We start from the raw sequence: 22,704 nt of genomic DNA on the forward strand, positions 1-22,704 counted from the left end.
AGATGGTCCTATGATTTTTACCTTTGTGTCTACGCTTATTGATTTCTGTATTTATATTACATTTATTGATTTCTGTATTTTGAACTAACATTGCATCCCTGGAAGGTTGATTGTGGTGCATGCTTTTTTATATGGTTTTGTATTTGATTTGCCAGAATTTTATTGAGAATTTTTGCATCTATGTTCATTAAAGATACTGGCCTAAAGTTTTCTTTCTTTGATATGTCTTTGCCTATTTTTGAATCAGAGTGATATTGACCTCATAGAATGAGTTTGGAAATGCTCCCTTTTTTCTATTTCCTGAAATAAATTGAAGGTGTTGGTATTATTTCCTCTTTAAAGGTCTTGGAGAACTTGCTGTGTATCTATGCAGTTCCAGGCTTTTCTTGGTTGGTAGGCTTCTGAATGCATATTCTATTTCGTCGCTTGAAATAGATCTGTTTACATTGTGTATATCATCCTTATTCAATTTGGGCAAATCATATGACTCTAGAAATTTGTCAATGACTTTGATATTTCCTATTTTATTGGAGTACAAGTTTTCAAAGTAATTTCTAATTTTTTCTGTATTTCTTTCGTGTCTGTTGTGATATTTCCTTTTTCATCACTTATGTTAATAATTTGATTTTCTCTCTCTTTCTTTTCTTTAGCATGGCTAAAAGTCTGTCAATTTTTTTTTATTTTTTTCAAAAAACCAACTTTTTGTTCTGTCATTATTTCCTTTCTTCTACTGCTTTTGGTGTAGATTTGTTCTTCATTTTCTAGGGCTTTGAGATGTAATGTTAAGTCATTTATTTGTTTACTTTTTCTTCTTTTAAGTAATAAACTCCATGCAATGGACTTTCCTCTTGGAACTGCTTTCATAGTGTTCCAGAGGTTTCAAGAAGTTGTATTTGTGTTCTCATTCATCCCTAAAATTTTTTTTAATCTCCTCCTTGATGTCTTCTGCAACCCATTGTTCATTCAGTAGCATATTATTTAGTCTCCAGGTGTTGGAGTAGCTTTTATTTCTTATTTTATCATTGATTTCTAATTTCATTCCATTATGACATGATAGGATGCAGGGTAGTATCTCTAATTTTTAAATATTTTCTAAGAGTTGCTTTTTGGCAAAACATATGCTCTATTTTAGAGAAGGATCCATGTGCTACTGAGAAGAATGTATATTCACTCGTTGAAGGATGAAATATTCTATATATGTCAGTTAAGTCTAAGTTATTGATTGTATTATTGAGTTCTATAGTTTATTTGTTCAGCTTTTGTTTGAAAGATATAATCAGTGGTGAACGAGGTGTGTTAAAGTCACCCAAAATTATTGTGTCATGTTCTATTTGACTTTTGAACTTGAAAAGAGTTTGTTTGATGAACGTAGATATCCCATTGTTTGGGCCATATGTATTTATAATGTTAAGTTTTGTTGGTGTATGGTGCCCTTGAGCAGTTTGTAGTGTCCTTCTCTATCCCTTTTGATTAAATTTAGCTTGAAGTCTACTTTATTTGATATGAGGATGGTAACCCTGCTTGCTTCCATAGTCCATGTGAGTGGTATGATTTTTCCCAACCTTTCACCTTTAGTCTGTTGATGTTTTTTCCTATGAGATGAATCTCTTGGAGGTGACATATTTTGGGTACTTTTTTTTTGTTATCCAATCTGCTAGTCTATGTCTTTTGATACTAAATGTAGGCTATTAATATTCAGGGTTATTATTGAGACATGATTTGTATTCCCAGCCATTTTTGTTTATTTTGGAATTTAATGTGACTTTGTTTCTCCTCTGATTAGTTTTTCCTTAGGTGTAATACCTCCCTCTGCTGACTTTCATTATTGTTTATTTCCTCTTTGTGGGATATTTTGCTGAGAATTTTTTGTAGTGCAGCCTTTCTAGTTGTAAATTCGTTTAACTTTTGTTTATGATGGGAGGTTTTTATTTCTTCATCAAATCTAAAAACTAATTTTCCTGGATAGAAGATTCTTGGTCGTCATCCATTTTGTTTCAGAGCTTGGTATCTGTTGTTCCACAATCTCCTGGCTTTGAGGGTCTGGGTTGAAAAAAATACTGAGATATAAATTGGTCTCCCCCATATGTGATCTGATTCCTTTCTCTTACAGACTTTAGGATTCTATTCTTTTTCTGCGTCTAGGTATTTTCATTATAATGTGCCTTGATGTGGATCTGTTGTAATTTTGTACATTTGGTGTCCTATAAGCCTCTAGTTTTCTAATTCATTCTTCATGCTTAGGAAATTTTCTCATATTATCTCATTGAAGAGATTGTGCATTACTTTGGTTTATAATTCTTTGGCTTCCTCTATCCCAATTAATCTTAGGTTTGGTCTTTTGATGCTGTCCCATAATTCCTGGATGTTCTGTTCATGGTTTCTTACTATCCTCACTGTGTGATCAACTTTATTTTCCAGATTTTATACTTTGTCTCCATTATCTGATATTCTGTCTTCCAAGTGATCTAGTCTGTTGGCTATGCTTTCTATTGAGTTTTTTAATTTGGTTTATTGTTTGCTTCATTTCAAGATTTTCTGTTTTTTTTTTTTTTTTCAGAGTCTCTATCTCTTTTTTGAAGTAATATTTTGCTACCTGTATTTGCTCACTTATTTCTTTGGTGCTGTGATCAATGGATGGCTGTATTTGTTCTCTTATCTGTTTATTGGTATCATGAATGGTTGCCTGTATTTGTTCTCTTATCTCTTTGTTGGAATGATCAATTTTTTGCATGTATTTGCTTATTTAGGTCATTCTTGAATTCACAGATCATTTTAATTATGAACCTTCTGAACTGCTTCTCTGACATTTCATCAACTTTGGTGCCCATGGGTTCTCTTATTGTAGTATCTTGGTTTTGGGGGGCACTTTTCTACCTTGATTTTTTCATGTTGTCTATGTGTCTTCCTTTCTTGCAGGGTGGATCTGTGATATTACAGTTTCTACTCTACATTCTTGTAGTACCCATGCAGATTCTCTTTACCTCACCTTGATTTGGGGCTTTCAGACCCTGCTGGTGTCCCTCAATGTATGCTACTGCAACCAAAAGTGGTGGTGGCAGTAGCGGTGGTAACTTGAGATAATAATGGAGGTGCCCCAAGATGGATGAAATGTCTTACAGTGATGGAGCTGAAAGGGTGGGCCTTATACTTTCTTTGGGATGCCTGCTATGAGATGCAGCCATTTCTAGGCCTTGTCTGTTGTCAAAAGGTAGGGGCTACTGCTTGGGGAAGGCTATGGCAATATCTGCAGTTTCCCAAGTTGTAAGTGGGTTAGGCTTGGGCTCCCTGGTGGGTAGTGTTGGTGAATTTAGACCTATGCTGGGCCTGGGACCCATGTATGTCTGTGTGGGTGGATCTGGGCTGGGCCTGAGCTCTGGTGGGTGTCTGCTGGTTGGAAGAGGTGTTCCTGTGCTGAAGCCTGAGCTCTGGCGGGTGTCTGCCTGTAGCAGGATGGACCCAAACTTACTGTGGGCCTGGGTCCTGCACAGGTCCCCTAATAGGTAATTTAAAATATTATGTTGTATATGAGTGGAAACAAATTATACAAATAGTAACTGAAATATGTCATTAAAATTTCCATTGTTTTTTTTTTAGTAAATAAATCCAGTTAAAAGAGTTTTCAGTTTCTATTTTCCATTTAAAATTTTTTTCTTGTGTCTTTGAGAGCAAATAAGGCAATTACATTTGTTGTGTTTCTTAATATGCAAAAGGTCTACTTATTTTGATTTAGAGTAACTTCTAGAGTAAGCTTCTAAAGGAAGCAGAATTTCAGTGAATTGAACTAAATACCATGACCACAAAAACTGAGCAAATAGTTAGAGTCTTTTGAGAAAAAAATTATACTATATTGACAATAAAAAACAAAGCAAAACAAAAGAACTTCAAAATACATATTTAACCATTTATATCTTAGATTAAAGAAGTAAGGTTGTACTGTTAATTACCTTGGTGATATATAAGTATCCTGTATATATATGTTACAGTTTTCTTAAGTGGGTCTGATAAAGAAAAAAAACATTAAAAACTGAATATCCATATTTGCTATTGCATTAGTGAACCCTTGCTATGATGCAAGAACTATACTGGACCTTCGTAAGATAAAAGACATTCATTGTCATCTCCTGGGGTGAATAGGGCAATAAGAAAGATTCCAAAACTTGAATTGTAAATTCCATTTAAATCATTTGACAGTGGCTTATTATATTCTCTCAGATTGAGCCATAAACAGTTTAGTTTAATTTGCTAAGTCATTGGAATTTTATTATTATATCTAGAAGTTAAACGCCGCAGAAGGAAGTTTGGGTTTCAGTACATTTTATAAATTTGTAATTCTATTTATGAATGTTGTATAGAACTTTATAATTCAAATATCGCCTCTTCTATTAATTGGTGAACCAGGCTGATATCTTCAGCAAAAAAGTCAATGTTAGTTTCTGAATCAACAATTCTACATGTAGAAGACAAAATTTAGGTCTAATTAAGTTGTGGAGAATGAATACATAACTGGAAATACTTTTACACCTGTTATCATAGTTGTAATAGGTCTTAAAATAGCCAGTGACATGTGGCTAATAATAGATTAGGAAACAAACAATATTAGCAGGACATGGACTGGTGAGCTGCCTCCACTTTTACTCAGCATCTGGGTTCCTGGAACTGGTACTTGTCTTGCCCCATTACAGTAAGTTAAACAATTCTATTCTATTTTTTCAAGTTGGCTTTACTTGTGTGTTGCCCATGTATCTGCCCTTGACTGATGTCTTTGGTTATATTAGAAACTGAAACTATCTCATGAATGCTGCATCCTCCTGAATGATTCTTCCTAAAAAATACTACCAAATACTTCTGCCGTCCATCATCCCTAAAACATATTCCCCTTTGTTAGTCGGTATTGATGGAATAAAGTCAAAATATGGAGCTGGTTCTTTTCTACAGAAAATATCACGATGCAGCTTTTGTTTGCCTTGTTCTTTAAAACAACTTCTCTCTCAGTGTTTGGCATTTGATAGAATAAAGTCAGGTCAATGGATAATCTGAGCAGCTATCACTTCAAAATATACACAGCAGACCTTCATCTCCCCACACAAAGTTTGAAGTATTCTTGGCAAAGGAGCTGGCTGTGGAACCAAAAGTGTCATGTCTTTTTCCTTTCTTTCTTATTCTAGTGTGTTTTATGCAGCCAAGGAGAGTTGGCACACTGGTCAAATCAACTTACCAAATCCTTTAATTGTTGGTGGGCCAGATCTATAACAATAATCTATGACTTGACTCTACTTGATCATATATTTAAAAAGTCTCCAATTTCAGGGAATTTTCATAGGCATTATTTGATGGACTGAGTTTACATGATTTATGTAATAAACACAAATGTAGTAACTTTCAAAAGGAAATCTTTTAAAATTTTAATTAAAAATGGAAATAAAAAAATAGATAAAATAGCTAGGAAGCACTAAATACATGTAGTAAAGAAAGGAAACCATATTTTGGTTCCTAAAAGTAAATTCTGGCTGATTTATATATGACGTATTCAGTTTTATATTCACTATCATTACCTCTACCTGCCAATTAGAGAATTGATTAAGTGACTGTATTAATCAATATTCTCACTCTATTTTTGTTCCTATATTCTACAATCATTTTTTTGTTATTGTTTTTCGTTTTTAAATTCTTAGTTGTTTTGCTTTCATTAAGGTTGACAGTTCCTAGTATTGTAATGAAAAGTAAATGGAAGAGTATAAGTATAATCAGTCAGTTACAAATAGTCATAAAATATAACACTCTTTCTTAAGTACAGAGTTTAATTGTATTTATTTTTATCTTTTCATTAATTTTAAATACCTTTTAAAGTGTGGATTGACATAATGTTTGTGATAATTTGATAAGTGTAAGCAATGTAAGAATTCTATTAAAAATTTTACTTGCAAAAGTCCTTACACTGTGAGACTGCAAAGTAGCCAGCATTTGAGAAAAACTATTGCCCTTTTACTATATAAATACACTCAGTCTTGTATACTATTATAGGAAATGTTCTTATAAAAGTTCATGTGTTTAAGAGGTTAAAGAATGCTTTGTAAAGTGAGCAATTCCTTCAGTATCTCTGCCATATCTGAAACACTCTTTCTCTTGGGGGCTCTTTCCTATTTCGCACTACAAAAATGCCACTGAAAACCAACAGTTTGTCCCTAAAGCATCTGAATTTAGCGTAGTCAGATTGTAAGTACATTTTGCACTTATGTACTTAGAGGTTAGTAGAATAAAGATGATTTGAAATTGTGCTGGAATTCCAACTTTTTGAATTTCTGTCCTAATGTTGCTTTAGTTTTATAAGGAAGATATATGAAAAAGATTTATAGTTTATTTATTTGAGGATTCAGCCATCATATTGTACACAAAGTCATTAAAAATGATCAGAAGCTACAAAAGGCCTTAATGACATGCTTGTTTTTAATAAAAGATAACTTTTATTAAATCTCTCTTCTGGATATTTTATTGTAGGCCAACCAATCCATGTAACTGAATAGTAAAAAAAAATTTTGTTTTTCATCAAAAAAAGTTTACACTTTATTTACATATAAATATACATAAAATCCCAAAACTATATTGCAAATCTGTTGATATTTTTTAATAGAGAATCATGTTTCTTTTTCTTTTTTTTTAACCTTATTGTGGCAGCAATACCAAAATGTCACATTTTACTAATTTGATGTTATTGTTGATAAGAAACCTGCAACTGTATCTTGTTATTTAATGTGTTGAAAAAGCAAATATGTTATTATATCATAATTTTAAATTTTTAAAAATTGTGCTTTAATACAATTGACTTCAATTTTAACCTTAGCATTGTATCCAATGAATTTAAATGTTTTTAATTTTATTATATTTCTAAACAGAGGTTTGTAGACTGTTAAAGATACTCATGGCACAAAATAAGTTTAAAAATGCTTATTCTATGCCTTCAACCTAATCTTGGTCCACATGGAAAAATAAACTCAAAAAAATATAACTATCAAAAAAAATTTCTAGATGTAAATTGAAGGGAGTTTCAGAAAGAGATTTTAAATAGAGAATTTTAACAAAAAATTAAAATATCATCTTATATCACACAGAGAAACATTTTGAGGCACAAATTTGGTTCAGTCACAAAAAAAGCACTAGTCAAAATTAAAAATGGCAAAAAAAACCTTTTATTAAGGCTGATACTGTATGAGAGAAAGAAAACTTCATTAAACAAAAGTTGGGTACTTTTTTTTGGTACTGAGGTACTGGGGATTGAACCCAGGGGTGAGTCTACTACTGAGCTACATCCCGTATATTTTTTTCTTTTTCTTTTTGGTACCAGGAATTGAACTCCTTCACAGAGCTACATCCCCAATCCTATTTTTGTATGTTATTTAGAGACAGGGTCTCACTGAGTTACTTAGCGCCTTGCCCTTGCTAAGGCTGGCTTTGAATTTGCAATCATTCTTCCTCAGCCTCCAGAATTTCTGGGTTACAGGGGTACCAGATAAATTGGGTTTATTTTTAAGAGAAGGCAGGCAGGAATTTTAAACCATTATTTTTGCTTATTGGCCTTACCTGAAGAAAAAAGCACTGTGTCTTATCTTCATGAGAAAAGATGGTTTCACTACTGAAGTTAGGCCCCACCCTCCCGCAGAAGCTGAGAGGACAGGAGATCATCTTTCTTGATGATCTCAGGTCCTAGAGAAAGATATCCTTGGGTTACAAAAACTACATGAGGCATTTAAAACAATCTACAACTCAAAAGAGAATTTTTAATTCAAAGTTTTCTAATGTTAAAGGCTCTAAGAAAGTGGAGATCAGGATTAAGATTCAGGAAGAAGCCTACCTAAAACTCCATCAAACTGAGAGCAATGGTCAGGCTACTGTTGTCATTTCAACAGCCCCTAATAGCATTTCTCTCTATTTACTAGAGTGAGGGAGAGAATCCAGATCCTGCAAGACACATTATTTCTGAGTATATGTTTGTGTGTAAATGTTAATATGTGTGAGTGTGTGTGTGTGTGTGTGTGTGTGTGTGTGTACACATGATGACAATGTGGTATTTTTCAGAAAAGCTGCTTTATGGTTACCTGAGCTAACTAAATAAATTATTAAGAACAATAAGTTTTGATAAGAAGTTATAGGTTTTTCCAGTAATTTTTTTAAATGATCATTTCTTTTTCTGTCTGCCAAAGACATGGTATATCATCAAATCTAAATGTAAGCACTCTGTACCAATAAAAAAAAAGCAAAGAAAGAAAAAAAAAAGGCAAGCAAACCCGATGTCCTTCTTGATTAAGTAATCACCATTTCAGTGCAAAGCCAAGAAGAGCTATTTTTTCCTCCCTGACATAGAAACTGCAACCTAATTCTCATTCCTAATCACAGAATCAAAGGTGAGCATTTGACCAACCTCATTCTCTCTTTAAATCACTCTATTTTTCTGCCCAAACTTCATTTTTTTTTACATTACTTGATTATTCACATTCATGATTGAATCAGCTTTTTTTGCCCTTGGATATTTCTTGTTCTTCATATTCACAAAACAGTATTTCCTGATCACAATATCAGAATCAAGAAATAAATTAACAACTGAAACACAATGAAAGCTTTTATTTTTCTTTTTAAGCATCAATAATTGGTGATGTCTTTAAGAGTTATGAAATATGTAAAATCAATTGTAAATGGGTACAAATTTCTAGGGTCCATATTTAAACTTGAAATCTTGTTTAACCTTATGCTTTTACTTGTTAATACTATTATTATAATTATTTAAAACCAGGAAGAAGTAATAAACTTGTGATAGCTGACAATATGCAAATTTAACTACTTTTAATTGAACTACTTTGAACAAAGTCTTTTTCTTTTGTGCAGAAATTAAAATCACATGCTAGTTCCAAGGTTTAACTTGCAAATAATGAAAAAGATAGTAAGTAGTTCCCTTAGGACTGCAATTCTGCACTGCAATTCATTTTCTTTTACTTTGAGAACAGCATACTGGATAATTTAAGCACAAAGAAGTGGAGAAAAAAGAGGTTTTTGTGTTTTCTGAATGTAAATTAAATTTCTGGTTTTTGGCCAAAAGGGGGCAGGCATTTCCATGATAATGGGAGAGATCTTTTTGAATTTGGGAATTTAAATGGTTAAAAAAAAAAAAAAAAGAAGAAGAAGAAGAAGAAAAAGCTATTATCTACTCCAAGATTCCACTTCTACTGAGAAAACTCTTGGGTTCTTCTAATAAGAAAGATACATCAGAGCTTCCTGACAAGAACAGAGTAAGCCTTTGTTAGCCTGGACTTTTCTGTCACTCACTTATAGATAACATCAAGCACTGAGACAGAGACCAGATTTCTCCTTGAGATAGACATTTTTTTTTATTAACAATTTGTCAAGTAAAAATAAAAAAAGTGATCTGCTAATTATTGTATGAGACTCCTCAGTGATTATATAATTGATCTTAGTAGTAATATATATAAGTTTCATAATTTTTGTCCACCATATCCATTTGCAGGTTCTTTACAATATGCTTGTATATGCTGAAGTAAAAATACGTTTTTCTTTTAGTTTCTAGAACTTTATTCATAAAAAAACTCTTAGTCCAACTGGTTTAGTTATCTCAAAATGTAAAAAGTCACCAAATAAAATAAAAGAAGTATTATTTTATTGCAGCTTAAAAATTATTCATGTATATATGTATGCCTATAATTACAATCACTTATATATATGAATATTGTTTATAAGAATGTTGACATCCTGTACTGTCATTCAAGATATACTGTCAACATGCACTATTTTGAAGCACCTTGAATATGTGCAGTATTTCTGTAGCCTGGGGCGCAGACATACAGCTTGCGCTTTATCATCTCTCTCCAAGTCTTTTATAAAATTGAAACTTCCTACTTTGCATATGTCTTTATTTCCTTCCCTCTCTTTATTGATAAGATTGAGTTTTACATTTGTGTTACTCTATATGAAAATATAAATAGATAAAAATCGCCATTTTCTTGTGTTTTTTTTTTTTTCAGTGCAGGTGGAGGTAGGAGTTTTCTTGTGTGTAAAGACTCATTCATCACAGAAAGAATGATGACTTCTGTTTCCTATGACAACTGTGTAAAGGCATCTTGTGTGAATGTATTATTGTTGCTTGTAGATTAGTCTTTTGTTGCCTTTATGTAGTAGGGAAGCACTATTAGGATTTAGGATAGTATAAATCATAAAACTGCAGCAAATAAACAAGGATTTGTTTTTTTTTACTCTTTTCAAATACTTCATATTCAAATAAAATTTCAAAAAGGAAGCAAATATAAATGATTAAAAATTTGAGAATATTCCACAGGTATTCGCAAGACAGTAACAAAATAAATAAATAGATATGCAAACAGTGAAAGCTTAATTTTACTTTTTCTTCTGAATAGAATACTATATTAGTGTTTCTTTCTGAATCAATTTATGAATCTATTAATTCACATGACTGTAAAGAAAATGACTAGTTAAATTTAGTACTAGATATTTTAAACTCATTTTTTTTAGTCCCCAAAAATGACATCTACCTTCTCAAGTTCTAGTGTGTATATGAGAATCTGTCAATCAAAATGCACGATGTTTCATATCTAAGCGTATCTGTCAGGAAGTCCTATTCAAGATCCATTGAATTTACTCTGGGTAAATGACTGAAGTGAATTCTTTTGGAAATTTCAAAAGTAATTACCAGGCTCAAATTTGTATGTGCAAATTTGGAAAACAAAGAAAGTAAATTTTGGAGATACATTGTCAAGCTCTAACCCATTTAAAGTCAAGAAATTATATTTTAGTAATTATTTTAATATTTTCTTTAAGTAGTAAAAAATGATAATGTTTCAGCTTTTAAGAAGAGTTATTTCGGTGAGAACTTCTTAACAATCTATTTACTGAGTGACTTTCTTATCTATTTAATGAAGAGATTCATCCTCTTCTCCTTTCAAAAATTAAAGATTTTTTGAGAAGCATCCCAGTCCTCTGCTTAATATTACACAGTGATTTTGATTGTTTTTGAAATTTAAAGATGATAACAAAATGAGAATTGTGCTTATTTAATACCACCTTAAATGAACTTCAGTTTCTAGGTTCTTTTCTGTGGAGGGAACACGAAAAGATGTAGGTGTTTTCAAAACTTTTGTAAACAATCCAAATACTGAATAATTGATTGAACTGTTTAAAAAGACTGGAACAGCTTAATCATGGCCTGGAACAAATTTCCTTTAAGTGTATAAATCTATTTCTTAAACAATTTATTACATTTATATTAGAAAATTAATTTTCTTCAGTATAGATGAAGCTATCTATAAGGACAGTATGAAACAAGTTTATAAGATCTTTATCAACTTAAAACTCCACATTTTGTATTTTCTTTTGCATTCTGTGAATGTTCTTCCATCTATGTGTTTGATACTATTTCAAATTTCATTTCTATAGATGAGAGAATTGAAGCTCAAAGATGTTCAAATAACATGCCCCAAAGGTGATTATCTTGATGTCATCCCCTTTTGATTCAATGAGTTAATCAGAATTATATTTTTCAAATACATTTCCATCTACTTACTTTATTAATACTTCTGTTTAATACAGTTACAGAGATTAAAATGGAAATTTTGAGCACTTAACTAATGATGGAACTTTAGTCAAGTTCCATAAACACTCTGTGAATTATGTTTCTTACTTCAAAATATGTATGTTAATAATAGTATTCCTAACAATGTTTTAAAATTTAAAAATTCCATATGTCTCAGAGTGATCTAAAATCTGAAGTGTTTTTGTTACAGATTAATCATTTATTCAGACACACATCAACTCTTATACAGTATGCACTGTGTGTTCAACACTGTGTAGGCCTTATATTAATGTCAGCCTGCCTTCTAAGAGTTTTGGAATCCTCAAAACAATATCAGCTAACTTAACTTTGTGTTACAATGATTTTGGCCTAGAAACCATTTGTGTCAATCTGTTATTGTGGCATAAAAATTACCACAGCAGTAAAAAGCACCCAGTTTTTAGTCTATAGATAGTTTGTCCTGTAGGTCTAAAGTCTGGTCATGACTGTATTCTTTGTTGACATTCTAGCAAGTCTGAATGTGAACAGGCAAGCTATATTCTTCTTTGAAGTCTTGACTGGGGACAATCAATTTTTTTTTTTAATTCATTCAAGTTGTTGGCAGTATTTTCTACTTATAATTTGACCTGAGTTCCCTGCTTTTTTTTTTTTTTTTTTTTTTTTTTTTGCTAGTTATCAGTTGAGGATCACTTTCAGCTCCTAGAGGCTACTCTTAGTACCTATAATGTTACCCTTTTACGACATGATACCTTATGTCTTCAAAGCCAGCAAGAGAATCTTTGAGCACAGAAAAAGACTGAGCTTACTTTCAGAGGTCTCTCTGATTAGGATGCATCTAATCAGAAGGCAAAATCCCTTTCATCTTTGCCATTTAACATAGCACTGCCTTAACAGCGATATCCCTTCCTATGCACAGGCCCAACATACTTAGGCAGGAGGAAGGGTCGGGAATCTTGGGAGCATTTTAGAAAGCTTTCTAGTACCACAACACATAAGGGTGATTTGATTTGAAATGTTCCTTATTCACGAACTGCTATGAGATAGGCTAGTTCCGGAAGGTGAAGTGCAGAAAAAAACAAATGATATGATTCTTGTGGAAGTGGACTCTGAACCCACTACCACTGAAATGTATAACAGTGACTTGGTAAAATTAGCCAGTCTTCACAATCACAACATGAGAAGCATGTCAAATTATCAAATTATGTTTAATGTCTCCTATATTCGTTTTAGTCCCTGATATCACAAGACAAGACAAATTACAATCCAGGAACCTGAATAATGAAGATATCAAAATAGTTTTTACGACATTGGGACAGAAACCGGATAGCAATATTTTAAGATATTGTGCCAACAACACGAACATGCAGACAATGGCACAAAACCATCTGCATTTATGACTCAGACACTGGAAATTCATATTAACAAATGAGAAAAACAATCAATCGGCTATTCTCAGTCACTCCATATTTGATTCTTCTGTCACAGTGGCTTTCCTCCTTTTTGCTTCTATAGTTCAAATTGGAAAATGACTGTCTGCAGTTGTAATATGTGAAAAATAGTCCACACTTTGATGGATCCTTATTACTTATTAAATGTTTAATAGGCTGCAAGACTCACTCTAAGCTCTGTTTCATTTCCCTTGGTGCATATAGTATGACTTGTTAGGGGAAGAATACTAGCAGTTCTTGGCGAGTTTTATAAATAGTATTAGGAAAAACTTCAAGATACTTATTTTCTCCTATTTAGCTTACACTGAGCTGAATTTCAAGCATAATAACCTCAATGGGGAATATTGCTAAAGTTAAATAGAAAATAGAGAGATAAATCCTTACCTGTATATAGAAAACTAGAGAATTAAAGAAATATATTTTTGGTGATCTACACAATCTTCAGAGCATTAGGAAAAGAGAAAGGTCACTGGGCTCAACAAGCAACCCCTGCTGTTTCCTCATCACTGGCTTCCTGTTCACTCTCTTCACTCTTCTCTTCTCTTTGTCTAATACATATTGACTTTCTTATTTCACAGACTCTGTGATATTTTGTAGCAAGGTTGGTAACCCTGAAGATTTTCTTTCACTGCAAAACAAAGGGTCACTCCTCTGAAGGTCTTTCATATATCCTCATTTTAAAATGTTGTTTAGAAGAGGAAGGAATACTGTTGTTTAAGGTAATAGAATTTTACATGAAAATTCTTTTTTTTAAAAAACCAAACCCAGTGTTCTTAAAAATCGGGCACATGTGGTATATATATATAAATGCATATTTATTTTATAACTTATAATTTTACATAGAATTAATTCCTACCCTACTTAAAACAAGCACATAGTTGCATATACATGGATGCATATATATACACATATATATATGAGGGCATACATACATGCATGTTTATGTGTGGAAACACACACATGTATACATGACCCTAAAGCTGCTTGAAGTAAAAGACTAATTTTAGGAAATAAGATTTATAAACTCAGTATAATCAGACTGTATATTGCTAATCAGAAAACAAATTTTTCTCAGTCCTATTCATATGTCCAAGAAATATACCGTGGGTTAATGTTTTAGCTTCATTTTACTGTGAAACATGTGTTCTCTTATTCATTGTTTTCAACATCACTGATCCCTACAGCACTCTATTTTCTTCATTTTTTTTTTAAACTAAGTATTGGGTGCACATTAATATCTCCCTCTTTTTACAGAAGTCTCTGAAAGAAACATTTTGGACAAAGTGATTATATTATTTGGGGTCCATTTCTTATCCATAAGCCTACTTATCCCTACTGGGACAATGTTCATTTTTCACTATTGAACTAAAAGTTTTGACTATTAGTGGATCTCTTTATTCCCTCTATTCTTCACACAAATCCTCTTCCGTTTTGACTTCACCAGAAGCTCAATTCTTTAAAAGCTTCTCTGAGCTGACCCACCCACAGAATTGAACAGTCACATCAACTTAATCCATTATGATTACTCTTGTACCACTTTAAAAATGACTATAATCCAATTATGATTGGGAACACACTGATACTCTTTTTCTCTATATATCTCCCCTCTTAGAGTATATAAATTTGTGTTTGTGTTTAACCTTAGGATTGTTAGCTTTAATGAATCAACATACAAACAAGGAATCTAGTTCAATTTGAATTTCAAATAAGCAATTGATAAGTGTTTAGGATACTTTAAATTTTATATAAACACCAGATAATATTTTGATGTAAGTATCTCCCATGCAGTACATTAGTTTTTTATTCCCAATTTGAATCAGTCATATCTTTGTTTATTTATCATCACAAACCCCTATCTGCTAGCTTAGCATGGAGTCAAATGCCACAAAATGAAACAATAAAAAATAGCCTATAATGGAAAATGACCCATTTTCTTTTTCAGATACTTCATCTGTAAAACAGGACAATGACACCTGTATAACTAAACTTGAAGCAAATTACATTATAAATGTATATTACTTTCCACAAGAGTTTTCACATAGAAGGTGCTCAGTATTTTATTTTTAAAATTGGTAACAGGGCTAGTTCCTTTGATACCTGTTCATCACTGTACTTAGACTTTGACCTGAAAATCAAATTTTAAATTATTCTTTTGAACAGAATATGATAAAAGTATACGCATGCACACACATATATATTAATTATTGCTCTTTGGAGACATAATTCAAATAACATAAAACAACCCATTTACAGTACATAATAAATCAATGAAGTTATGCTACTATCACAGGTATATATTTTGAAACATATTTTAGTTGTGTGTAGATGATAAATATATGCAAATGACAAAAATTTCAATAGATATAAAATATGAATGGGAAGTCTTACTTCTACATCCTATTACCAGTCTCTTAATTCTGTCCTCAGAGACAATAATAATTACTTTTCAAAAATTATCTCTGAATGTCTATGCATATATACATAGCACATAAAATATAGAAATTAAAGAAGAGTATATTCAGTTGTGTATTTGATGTTTTTATCACTTAATATGGGTCTTGAAGTTCTTTCCACATTGGCATAAATAAATCTGTTATCTCTTCTCAATTATTCTATAATATGCTGGTATATTGCACATATACTTTATGTAAACTGATTTATAATGAACTTTTGGGTTGTTAATTTACTTTTATAAATGCTCCAACAGTAAACACTTTTGGTCATCCATCTTTATTCAAATTCATGTATAAGTGCCTCTATAAGTTAAATTCTTCCAGTTGAATGCAGTATTTCTTTAAAAATTGCTATGTGAGCCAGTTTTTACTAAAGTACAGAAAGACATACACTGTATAAATTCCCACAGGGAATGGAAATTTTTCTGTAATGACTCATACCTTCAACGATGAGTGCAGGAAAAGAGCATAGCTTTGGAGACTGCACTTCCAAACTGGACTGGAAAAAAGTGTGGCGTATATATATATATATATATATATATATATATATTTAAGACATATGTTTTTATGACATATATACATGTCATAAAAATAAACTACTCCACATAGAGAAAAGTCAGTTACTTAGGAAATAATTATGTGTATCAATATCATGTATGCTCATTTTTAAGTTATAATCCTAAAATGAAGCCTTCTTTTTCAAAACACCTGTCTAATAACAGGGAACCCACTGTTGGTCCCTCACTTTGAGTATACAGGCATCTAGAAGTTGCAATGAAAATTCAACAAAGCAGTGTATTTAAGTTAAGATTATACTTAAATTTCAAAAATGAATAATAAGTTATGAAACTTTTGAAGAAAGCTAATAGTAAGAAACAGAAAGCCTAAGCTGAAAACACTCGCCTAAAAATAATGCAATAAAATAAAAATAAATATTTTAAAAGTCTGTTTTATTAATCAGAGATAGTCTTAATGTTATATTTTTAAAAAGCAGTTTTAATTTAAGAGGGACAATGTAGATAAATCAAAATTATGATGGTTAAAGTTAAAATATTAAAAATCAATCAGGGAATGATTAGTGATCAGTGCAAGAAACACAACTGAAGGTTTGAAAGACAGAGCCAAGTGTATATTCCACAATATAAGAGAAGATATCAGATGAAAGAGTTCAGAGAAAATTAAGAGATAAGGTTGATTGTTTTAAAAAAGACCTAAACTAATTTAATATCACTTTCAGAAAGAAAAATAGAGAAAATTGAGACTATTATTAAATAAATGATTTAAGACATTTCCAAAGACAAATAAATAGAGTTCTTTAGGTTGAAAAGGTCAGTTAAGTGAATGAAAACAGTCCCACAACATGACAGGATTTCAGAACAACAACCATAGAGAAAAGTCTTCAAATTGTCTTTGAAAAACAAATACATCACTGAAGCAGAAATGAAAATCAGATTGGCATCACAAATCTAGTGCCACAGTGAATTCAGGGATACAGCAATACCTCCAATGTCTAGAGGGAAAATTTTGTCAAGCTTAAAATTCTTTACTCAAGCAAATCAGATAGGCATAGATTGCTCATTAATAAAAAGCAAACCAGGTTAAGCTTACATAAGCAAAGTTTTCTTTTTCTCACATCAGAAATAGTTGTAGGGAAATGGTTCCATTATGGTCTCTTAGTAATGTGCGTGTCTCCACACAGGCATGCCCATCTCTTGGCACAATACCCCGTGATCCTTCTTGAAACTTGGGAATCTATGAGGAGCTATATAATGTTGGTTAACTTCTACTTTCCTGTTTTTGATGAGACATGGAATTTTCATTTTGCCCATCACTTGGCTGAACTTTAGGTATCTTTTGTCATCTGACACTCTGTTTCAGTGTCATCCTGTTGGACTAGAGGTGCAAGAAATTGATACCATGCTGATCTTGTATATGGTGCCTGTGTAAGTAATAACAGTTCAACCCATTTGGTCTCTCTGTCATTTTACTTATCAAACATACTAGAGTGTGATCAGTCAACCTACTGACTATGACAGTGTTAGCCTCTATGCTGCTACTGATAGAACACTGGTCCAGTTCAGAGTTAGATATCTCAGTCAAGTTAGAAAGACCCAGACACATTGTTAATTTTTTAAGTATTTGCTCTGCTTGCCATGTAGGTTTCTGTCTTCATACTTGCCTGGTGGTCACAAGATGGTTCACACTGCTCTTGACTGATTTTCACAATTATGAGCAAAACAGTAAGAGAATTGGAGAGGGCAGATGGAGAACATCAGCTGATTCTTTTTATTTGTATTTCTACAGAAACAAAAGTATTATTCTTTTTTTAGGTCTTTCCCTTTGCTCGCAGAATTTCACTGAGATTTGCCAGACGTAACTGTGTTTCTTAGCCACCCACTGCTGTCAGGAAACTGAGAATTGAGTACTGAAACTGAATTTCACTCTCCTGAGGCTTCATATTAGAGGCTGGCAAGGAAATCTGGAGCCTGGTAAGGGTGTTAAGTGAGCCAGTCATACTCTTTGTACACCAACCAAATAAAGTTTAGGGACAAAAAAAAATAACAATAATTTCAAGCACATACACAAAAAATAACTCATAAAATGTTTCATAGACTTTTCTTGGAGGAAAAAAAATCCTTAAAGTTGTATATACACAGACACAAAATTACCAAAAATAAAAATTATAAAAACCCGGAAGATTATAAAATTCAAGAGACAGTTATCCAAATCCCAGAGTAGATTGGTTTATAAATACTGAATATTAAAAGGATATCACCAAGAAATAAAGAGATACCTAAAAAGAACAGTGACTAAAGTGTGTTATGTTATAATTCAAGTAAATGTGCAATTTTGTAAGCATATATATTTTTTCTATTAATAAGCATATATATTTTTTTCTATTAATAGGATGAAAAAATAACCTAAAAGAATCAAAATTCATTTTAAGAAGCCTTAATCTATCAATGCCAGAAAACAATATGATATGAATTTTTAAGCATTCAAGGAACACAGTTTTACTAATTTTTTTTAATGGGTCTGGTCATATTTGATCTTGCAGGAAGGAAAAAAGGTCCTTAACTAAGTAGACATACTCAATTTAGTATGATGTTGTGAATCCTGTATATCAGTATGAATGAAAACAAAATTATAGTTTTAGAATTAATTGTAGTTTAATAATGTAAATATTATAAACCTGAATAATATAAACAAACTACACATGGCCACAAACCACAAGATAGGAGAAATGAGGGATAATATATATAGTTTCAATAAATGTTGTCTATAATTAATGGATCAATAACCAATAACGTGTATTATGTATATGAACTCAGGGAAAGGACCAAAACTATTGAACACAAACATTAAGGGTCTGATAGGAAAGGAATTAGAACAGGAAGGAAAAATTCCTCTAATATTTTTGTTTCTTATATTGGAGAACCAATGCATTCTGTCTAAATACAAATGAATGAGAAAATGACATACAGTACTTTATACTTCAATATATTATTAGTAATTATAAAATTATCTAAAATATTAATAGTTAAAATTGGTGAAATAAATACATATAAAATACAAAATAAAATATATATGCTAAAAATAAATTCTAAATATCTTGTCACTGAGAATGAGTTATTCTTCAGTCTTATAATATAGGCATCTTAGCTCATTAATTATAAGAAGGTATATACCAAGAACATAATTAATTTTTAAAACCTCAAGAAAGAAAAATATTGCAAATTAAACTATAATTCAATTAATTACTAAAATAATAATTTTATTTTTATATCTTTGAAAGAGTAGTGTTAGACATATATATAAATTTGATTCTACATCATCATGGTCAATAGAAAATAAAAGTGACATAAGTTGATTTTTGTATTTTTAAAGTTCTTCATATCTAAAGCTTGAATCACTGTTCTCCATTGTCTTTGTAATATTCTTATTTATTTTCAATATACATTTTTCCCTGCTATTAAATTAGTCAATGAAGGATATTTCTTTAAATATTGTTCTGCATTGTCTCTAGAATTTTATGTTATGGACACCAGTTATAAAAGGCTTGATGCTGGTACTCTATTGATATCAGAAAGTGTCTACAAAGATATATAAAAACTCATCAAAACTCAGATTTCTCCTTTCAGATGATTCTCAGTAGTTGATGAAAATGTAGACATATCAGCTGCATTAAGATGCCACAAAAGAACAATGACCCTTGTTTATGCACAGCCAGTGATGTATTTGTTGTTTAATTCTGTCTGCTAGACAAAAATTATAGGATACGGAATATCATAGATGCATTTTGATTTTTAAAGATGTGAAAATGTGAAAAACAAGCATGTAACTGTAATGGAAGAAATGTGATATTTGACCTAGTAAGTATTTTCTTGCTGAGTGGCATGACTAACAAGTACTGACTTCTAAGATATTTAATGTTGAATAGATGCATTAAATTCTATACTCTTGTATTAAGAGACAATATTTTTTTCAGTGAGTAGTAACTCTTTGACTCTGAGTATACATAGTGTAAGTATTAATTTTTCTTCTGCTTTTGTATTCTTAATCATTAATGAGGGAGAATGAATAAAATGTAATTATAAAAGGGTGTATATTGTAGTGATTTACGTGGCCTAAGGAAATTGGAAACATATATCTTGAAGCCCTTTGATAAATGACAGATAAAGGTGTTGTGGATGCCGAAGACAACCATGTATCCTTGCCCGTCAGGCCATGCACCAAAGTATGCACTATCATTACAAGTTTCTACTCAGTAGAGACCCCTTTTTTTAAATTGAAAGAAACTCTTCATAGTAGGTAAAATTCTAGAATATCTCAGTCTAACAGAAATATAATTTAAACAGTATATGTAAGAGTATATGTAACTCATAATAATAAAAGTAAAATGAAATGGAATAAATTTCAATGTTTTAAGCTCAATATTAACAAAATATATTATTTTAAAATATAGTCAGTATAAAAATAGTAATGCAATATTTTACATATTTTTGGTACTAAGTCTTCAATGTCCAGTGTGTGTTCTCTACTTGAATTGGTACTCAATAGCCAAATGCAACTGGCAGATACCATGCTAGATAGCATATCTCTAGCTTATAAATGCCAGCATAGTTCTATACTCCAAATGTTGGTGTTTTTGAAAGACCTCTATACCTATCTTCCATTTTGATCTGCCTGGCTATGGTCACAGAATTGTGAATGTGGTGCTATGGTCTCAGGTTCACTGATTTCTTAAGCAGCAGCAGTCTCCCAAGTGTTAATGTATACATAAAAAGTGAAGTGTAATATCAAGCCTGAGGCTAGGTAGAAATTTCTGGTTGTGAAGATAGACAAGAAAGAACTTAGACTTATTCACTATTAGAATAGCAGCAGAGCACTAAAAACACTAAATTACTGGATCCTTTGTGTGTGGTATCTGCCTTGTGTCTTAGCCTCCCTTTTCAGGCATGAATTTTGAGTGAGATTTTCTATTTTAATTTTCCTTCTTAACTCTTTTTCTTTCTGTCTCGCTGTCTCTCATTTCTATTGTCATTACTAATTTTCCTCTTTCAAAGCCACTTTTTTTCCCTCTATTTCTTTTTGTCTTGAGGCATAAAATCCATTCACTGTTGATCCATCATGGTAGGCAGGGATGCTTCTCCCCCTGGATATTTATACATTCACATGCTTCAGCACGAACTGCACACTCTATTATTACTGCCTCACCCTGTTCTTATGCAGAAAACCAGCTACTTGCCATGGTTTTGTTGTGTTTAATGCTTGCTTATAATTTATACTCCACATAATTTCCTAAATTTTATCTGACTTTCTTTCATCAGAATGCCTTCAACATTCTAAGCTGTATTCCTCAAGCTGTTTCGTGCTGCAGTAGACACTCACAAATCTTTATTATTGCTATATGCTTAGAATGAAAGATTAAAGAGTTATTAGTTTCTGGTTCTCTAAACCAGCCTCATTTTGTGTTTTAGTCCAATATGCAGTGTTTTATATATTTCATATTATTTTTAGGCATACAAAAATAAGAATAGGTTAGTCAATAAGCCTTTTTAACCAATTTATAAAATCAGTATTTATAGAGGTGAGTATGAAATTTTAATAAATTCCTTTTTTTTAGAAATATTACAATTTAATGAAGAAGATAACTTGTAATTCTAGGAACTTAATCTAGCTTTATATTACTTACTATTAAATAATATGACTTTAAAGAAAATAAAGTAGAAGTCTATAACAGACTTAAAATTAAAAAATGAAAGACTGATAAAAATCATTATTCTAGAGTAAAGCAGATATGTGATTCTATATGCTAATTTTACTGTATTCTAATGTGCCAAGTACTGTTTTAAGTATGTATCCAAAATATATTTAATATTTATGGTAACCTAATAAAGTTTATTAGCATTTTCCACAGATGAGAAAACTGAAGTATAGGAAAGTCTTTGTCAAGAAAATAGCAGATGGTACAGAATAGAGGACACAGTAACCAATCCACAAAACTACAACTATCTTATATTTGATAAAGGGGCTAAAAGCATGCAATGGAGGAAGGATAGCATCTTCAACAAATGGTGCTGGGAAAACTGGAAATCCATTTGCACCAAAATGAATCTGAATCCCTTTCTCTCGCCGTGCACAAAAGTTAACTCAAAATGGATCAAGGAGCTTGATATTAAATCAGAGACACGGCATCTGATAGAAGAAAAAGTTGGTTATGATCTACACGCTGTGGGATCGGGCTCCAAATTCCTCAATAGGACACCCATAGCGCTAGAGTTAACAAATAGAATCAACAAATGGGACTTACTCAAACTAAAAAGTTTTTTCTCAGCAAAAGAAACAATAAGAGAGATAAATAGGGAGCCTACATCCTGGGAACAAATCTTTACTCCACACACTTCAGATAGAGCCCTAATAACCAGAATATACAAAGAACTCAAAAAATTAGACAATAAGATAACAAATAACCCAATCAATAAATGGGCCAAGGACCTGAACAGACACTTCTCAGAGGAGGACATACAATCAATCAACAAGTACATGAAAAAATGCTCACCATCGCTAGCAGTCAGAGAAATGCAAATCAAAACTACCCTAAGATACCATCTCACTCCAGTAAGACTGGCAGCCATTAGGAAGTCAAACAACAATAAGTGCTGGAGAGGATGCGGGGAAAAGGGCACTCTTGTTCATTGCTGGTGGGACTGCA

The 22,704-nt window shown here is 31.8% G+C and overlaps 1 long non-coding RNA gene across 1 annotated transcript in view; it reads left to right on the forward strand.

The window, feature by feature from the left end:
- Window positions 1-4,600: 4,600 nt before the first annotated feature.
- LOC144250263 (uncharacterized) overlaps window positions 4,601-22,704 on the forward strand; it is an 81,777-nt gene continuing 63,673 nt past the window's right edge. Inside the window, exon 1 of the long non-coding RNA XR_013342433.1 lies at window positions 4,601-4,681. This is a non-coding gene — a long non-coding RNA (uncharacterized LOC144250263). The remainder of the gene's footprint in view (window positions 4,682-22,704) is intronic.

This window comes from Urocitellus parryii, chromosome 2 (assembly GCF_045843805.1).
Source record: "Urocitellus parryii isolate mUroPar1 chromosome 2, mUroPar1.hap1, whole genome shotgun sequence".
In the NCBI taxonomy this organism is placed as follows: Eukaryota; Metazoa; Chordata; class Mammalia; order Rodentia; family Sciuridae; genus Urocitellus; species Urocitellus parryii.